The sequence below is a fragment of the Etheostoma cragini genome, chromosome 13, assembly GCF_013103735.1.
Source record: "Etheostoma cragini isolate CJK2018 chromosome 13, CSU_Ecrag_1.0, whole genome shotgun sequence".
In the NCBI taxonomy this organism is placed as follows: Eukaryota; Metazoa; Chordata; class Actinopteri; order Perciformes; family Percidae; genus Etheostoma; species Etheostoma cragini.
In genome coordinates, this window is record NC_048419.1 from 24,190,928 (window position 1) to 24,197,106 (window position 6,179).

At 43.4% G+C, this 6,179-nt stretch overlaps 1 long non-coding RNA gene across 1 annotated transcript in view; it reads left to right on the top strand.

Annotated features, from left to right (window-relative positions):
* LOC117955349 overlaps positions 1-5,836 on the top strand; it is a 17,448-nt gene extending 11,612 nt beyond the window's left edge. Inside the window, exons 2-3 of the long non-coding RNA XR_004659023.1 lie at positions 1,057-1,061; positions 5,780-5,836. This is a non-coding gene — a long non-coding RNA (uncharacterized LOC117955349). The remainder of the gene's footprint in view (positions 1-1,056; positions 1,062-5,779) is intronic.
* Positions 5,837-6,179: the final 343 nt, after the last annotated feature.

The following is a 6,179-nucleotide window of genomic DNA, read 5'->3' on the forward strand; positions in this document are numbered from 1 at the left end:
CAGACAGACACACACTCAAAAACACACACACACACACACACACTCACACCAACAGACAGACACACACACACACACACCAACAGAAAGACAGACACACACCAACTGACAGACACACACACACCAACTGACAGGCACCCACACCAAACAGACAGACACACACCAACTGACAGACACACACACACCAAACAGACAGACAGACACACACCAACAGACAAACACACACAGACACACACCAACCAACAGACAGACACACACACACACCAACAGACAGACAGACAGACAGCAGGATACCTGGCTCAGTAGGTGGTGAAACCATCATTATCAGCTCATTTGCCTCCAATTTGCCCATTAACTCTCTCTCTGTTGATGTTCTCCTTCCCTCTCTCTCTCTTTATCTCTTGTTCCTTCCCACATGATATGAATGCTAATGAGTTTTACAGAAGCCATTTTCAAATGGTATAGGGTCCACGAGTGGGAAGTCCCGGCTTCCATTAGTGCGATTCACAGGGACTCTACCAGAAAACAGAAAAAAAGACTTTTATTTTGCAGAATAATTGCTTCTCAGTTTCGATGAGGAACGGGATGTTTGGTTTTCGGGGCATCTGCGCTGTAGTTTCAACTGTAAACATTAGTTTAAATCAGAAAGAATCCACATGAAACAGCTTTGTGTCTTTTCTTACGTTTCCTGTCATGTTGTTTGTGTTTTTTGTGCTATCCTGTGTCACTGGCATTGTGTCTCACAACTTTATTGATACAGCACCATGTGGTTAAGTATATCTCCAGATGCCCATTTTTTTTTAATGAAACCTAATTGTGGTTTGAACCATGTGCGCTGACATCAAGCTGAACCAGGAACACCTGGTTCCTGGTTACCTAGCCCGGGTTAAAGGAGAAACTGTTGCTGAGTGGACCAGAATCAGATTGCATGGAAAACCCACCAAGGTGGGTGCTTTATTTTTCTCGGTAGAGCAATATAAGGAGCAGGGCTGTAGTCAAGACCACCTTAGTTGAGTCCAAGACAAGTCAAAGACCAGGACTAGTCGAATCCAAGTCAAGAACGAGTCCAAAGAGGTTTGAGTCCAAGACAAGACTGAGTCCAAAAAGTATCCAGTCCAAGACAAGACTGAGTCCAAAAAAGTTTGAGTCCAAGACAAGACCGAGTCCAAAAAGGTTCCAGTCCATTGCAAAACCGAGTCCAAACAGTTTCGAGTCCAAGACAAGACAGAGTCCAAAAAAGTTTGAGTCCAAGACAAGACAGAGTCCAAAAAAGTTTGAGTCCAAGACAAGACAGAGTCCAAAAACGGTTTGAGTCCAAGAAAAGACAGAGTCCAAAAAGGTTCCAGTCCAAGACAAGACCGAGTCCAGAAAGATTTGAGTCCAAGACAAGACCGAGTCCAAAAAGGTTTGAGTCCAAGACAAGGGGGATGGAAACAGAGCTGTTGTTCAAACAACTACACCAGCGTCCAGTGCCGTTTGTTTTTCTGGTCTCGTCCAGTCAGGGAACAGTGATGTAACCGTCTGCAGCATCCTCTCTGGCACAAGATTAGCTTTTATACGGTGTAGGTTAGGGCCTTGAATTAAGGGTTCCTGGCCTGAAACAGGCTCCCTGTCATCTGTCAGGGAGGCGCTTTGCCGGGGCTGAACCGCGGCTGATTCCTCTGCTCCGGGCCTGAGCCGTGCGGTGTCTCAGGAGCAGCAGAGCATGATAAGGACTGTCTCCGCAGACCTCCACTGACTTTGTTGTTGCAGTAGATTGATGAGGTTTATTTAGAGGGAGAAGAGCAGCAGAGGCTGGGGAACAGAGAGAAACGCCGAGATGGAGAAACTGGCAGAAGTAAATGGATTTTTTTCAATCTAAAGGGAATTGGTTGCTACAAGACGTCCTGTGTGTGGAAGTGGAACACAAGAAGGAATGGGAAAGGAAAGACAGGCATCAATCTCCCTTTATTCTGAAGAGCCTCCACCAGGTCCACAGGTAGTGCGCTGGGTTTTAAAGACAATTTCACATGGCGGCCAAAACGGTGTATTTACAGCTTGGGTGATACTCTCTGGCCTAAATAGACCTTTTCCCACAGAAAGAGACATCTGTAAATCAGCGGAGACATTTGTTTGAGCGTCACAACCCGTGCAAAACAACTCATTTTACCGTCTGAATTTGATCCATTTGGTCCGAGAACATTTGGGAAGTCTAAAAAGAGAGGCATGGTTACGTAATTTAATCCAGATTCAAGTCAGAGGAATGCTATGTTGGAAGTAGCCGGCTCCACGGGCCGCATTTAGAGGAAGCACTACCGATTATCAATGGGTCGGCTGAGAAAAAACCAACAAACCAAACTTATCTAAATTATAACTTGTTAAATTCAACTAAATTTTAGTTGCCAAATCACAACTGTTACCTTACAGCCCTTTTCATTGTAATGCAATACTTACTGTTAAAAATAAGTTTGGGGACTCTAATGGGAAAATTACATTTAAGCATGATTTCATGTATCCTTCTCAGTTGGAGCTGCGCAGTAACGCTCAGCCATCACCGGAAAAGAGCTTCTAACAGACTTCAGTGGTCTCCGTCCAGACCACCGGGATCTGCTGGTCCATTACTTTCACTGTCTATTGCTTCTCTCCTGCCGTGCCTCGGGTCCAATGGCGGAAGTGAACGTGAACACACATTATATCTCTTTTGAGTCGAGCCATAGCCAAAGTAAAGAGACACAGGCAGCGTCCTTTTTACTGCTGCTGTAACGGCATTAGCTACTGTCACTTAGAGTCAGCAACTGTTTCAGATTAAAACACTCAAAGCCACATTCTTCCTGCTTTTCTTTTTCGGTGTAATAAGCTTGGCAAATGTTTATCTGCCTGCCTAACACAGTGACGCTAGAAGCCTACCGTCTGCACAGATTCTGCCCGGACTGTTTATCTAAAATCTGTGTAGATGGGGTTCATCTGTGCAGCACAACACTCCTCAAAATCAAAATGTCAAAGTGAATAAAGACAAGAATAAAAAGACAGGCAAAGAAGTAGGAGTGCAACTGGAGTCCGAAGGGCTTTTTTTAGGCCTCTGGACTAGGTCGAGTCCTTGATATTGTAACTAGAGCCCGACCGATGAAGGATTTTAAGGCCAGTATGTACGAAAATTTGGTTATTTAAAAATCTGACATGCCGATATATCAGCCAATATACGTAGTTAAAAAAACAAACAAAGTCGTAAGAAAACATAAACAGATTTCCCTAACATTAGTTATTTGTAGTCATTCATATGTTCTCAATAAAATAATATGATAATAATTAGTTTTAGGAGATCAAAATATATTAAAGTTCCGATAATTAAATGTATAAAAATACAAACTTAAGATATGAAACTTAAAGTCTTTAAAACAAAAACACAGGGACGTTGTAGAGCGTCCTCTGGTGGACAGACTATGCAACACCATCACTAACAGGGACGTTGTAGAGCCTCCTCTGGTGGACAGATGATGCAACACCATCACCAACAGGGACGTTGTAGAGCGTCCTCTGGTGGAAAGACTATGCAACACCATCACTAACAGGGACGATGTAGAGCGTCCTCTGGTGGACAGACTATGCAACACCATCACTAACAGGGACGTTGTAGAGCGTCCTCTGGTGGACAGACTATGTAACACCATCACTAACAGGGACGTTGTAGAGCGTCCTCTGGTGGACAGACTATGCAACGTCATCACTAACAGGGACGTTGTAGAGCGTCCTCTGGTGGACAGACTATGCAACGTCATCACTCATAACATGGCTGATCGTCAGAATCAGAATCATTTATTTGTCATTATAATTGATTCTGATGAATGAATATTTAAAAAAAACATACATATACACACACATAATTACATCTTTTTTAAATCTGCCATTATAAATGCCTATACCGCTATATCAGGAAATGCCTAATATCGGCTCTAATTGTAACACCTGTTTGGCTTGTTCACACATTAATTTGAGTAATGTATATAAGTAAGGTTTATTTGTGTGGCACCTTTCACAGATACAAAATCACAAAGTGCTTAAGGTAAAACAACGCGTGTTCCCTTGGTATGGGAATGACTGAAGATTGCAAATGTCAACATGACATCACAACCGCATCTGGCCAAATTTTTCTGTCCCAGCCCGGCAGTTAAAATCGCTATTTGTTTCCCATGCTAATGTATGTAGCTCAGTGTAAATTCTTTCAGGAAGACGTGACTTTTAATCGATGGTTTCTTAAATCAAATCAGCTGTAATCCTAATAAATGTTTTATCATGCTGTGTATAACTAACTGTCACATATCTGCAACTAGTCTCTATATCTCAGTGTTAATCCTTCCAGAAAGACCTCACTCTCTACCTACCTCCAATCAGCTGTTGGAGGCGTTCACCTTCCTGCTAAACCAATCAGAATCAGCCACAAATATCAAGGGCCAATCACAGAGTCACAACCCTGCTATAAATAAGTTTCTCCCTTTGCTATCAGCTGTCGTTGCAGGCAAACAGTGCAACCCTCCACCCCCCCTTCCAGCTCCAGTCCTCTACTCCAGCTGACCGGTCCGGATCTTCCTTTGGTCTGGTCTTAGGGCTCCTTCGTCCCCACCACCGGTGTCTAGACTCCATCTGGGGGGGGGGCGGATGGTTCTATAGGTATACAAAAAATGTCGTAAAGCGTGGAGTCTAATCCCCAAAGACTTTGTACATTTTATTTGAGCTGTACAATAAATCTTATTTGCATATCTGCAAACATGTCTCTCCCGACTGAAATTACACATGTGGGCTACGTTTTTGTGTGGAAAGCCTGTTTTTATTACAGTCGGAAATGTCAACAAATGAGCACATGAGCGCACATGGAGCAACAAGCGTCTTTAATAAGCTGTTTAATTTAAAATGTTCAGTGTGTTGACCTTTCCTGCTTGCTTCGTTTCCAACCGTGGTCAGAAAACCAGGGGAGACTCGTTACCGCCATGTTAGGAAATGAATAACGCCGGGGTTAAAATCCTGTTTCTGGTGAGCTAATGAATAAAATCAGCTTTCAGTCTGTACCGCACACACAGTGTACCAAATGTCAACTTATTCCTTGCTTATTCCAACTTATTATGACACGTCTGCTTACTCTTCCTTTCTCTGTCTTCTGAGTTTACCGTGGCTATGTAAGGGACTTTGCACAGCGTTTTATTGCGTGTGGTAAGTATAAACGCTCTGAATATATAACAAAATGTAAGCAAGATAAATCGGTTTGGACTTATTTTACTACTTGAATCAATGTTTTGATACTGCAGTGTTGAAAAGGCTCCTACGTTATGTTAGTGCTGTTGTTGTTTCACGTTGACAGTTAACAAGCAGTACGCAATGATAGAGTTGGAATGTAAGTTGTGTGCAGCACCTTTCTTCAGAGTGTGCGTACATGAAAAGAAAAAAACACACACACACACACACACACAGGCCTCTGTTTACACCTATCGTCATTTCTAGCCACTGGGTGACCATAGGCAGGCTGGGGGGGGGGGACTCATATTGATGTTAAATGTCACGATAAAGTCAGCTAACCTAGAAATGTAATATCTAATGTCTAATCTAATCTAATTTGCAGCAAGCGTCGGTCTAGCAACTCTCCGTTGGCTTGCGAGCTAGAAAAACTAAATTCTTGTCAGGCCAATCACATCGTGTATAGAGTCGGTGGGCGGGCTTAACACGAGGACGGCAGAGTTGCAACGGTTCTGCGTGGCCGGGAGGGCATGAGACGGGAGGCATGAGATGGGAGGACTGTGAAAGACTTGTAGTGAAGCACTGAAGTCATTCTTAAAGAAGGAAGATGTGTTCGGAGGTTTGCCGACCCGACACGGCAAATTCTAATCTATCACCCAGCGTTGCTCTGGTTGGTTGGAGCGCTATCCTACTGCGTGCAGAGGGAAGTTGAAAGACAACCATTTATCCCGCCCCTCGGATTGAGCCCAACCAATGGGGCGTCTGGCTGGTCTGGCTTAAAGTCAGGTGTGTTGAACCATTTCAATTGGAGTTGAAACCAAAACTGAGTGTTGAAAAATGGCAATGATAATCCCTGATTCCAGATTATTGATAAAATGTTCGCCAAATATAAGAGAAGAAGACCCCTGCAAGAAAGTAAAAATACCCAAAAGTTGATTTTACAGCGTGTTCTTTCATTTCCTTCAGTGCTACTTCTTGTG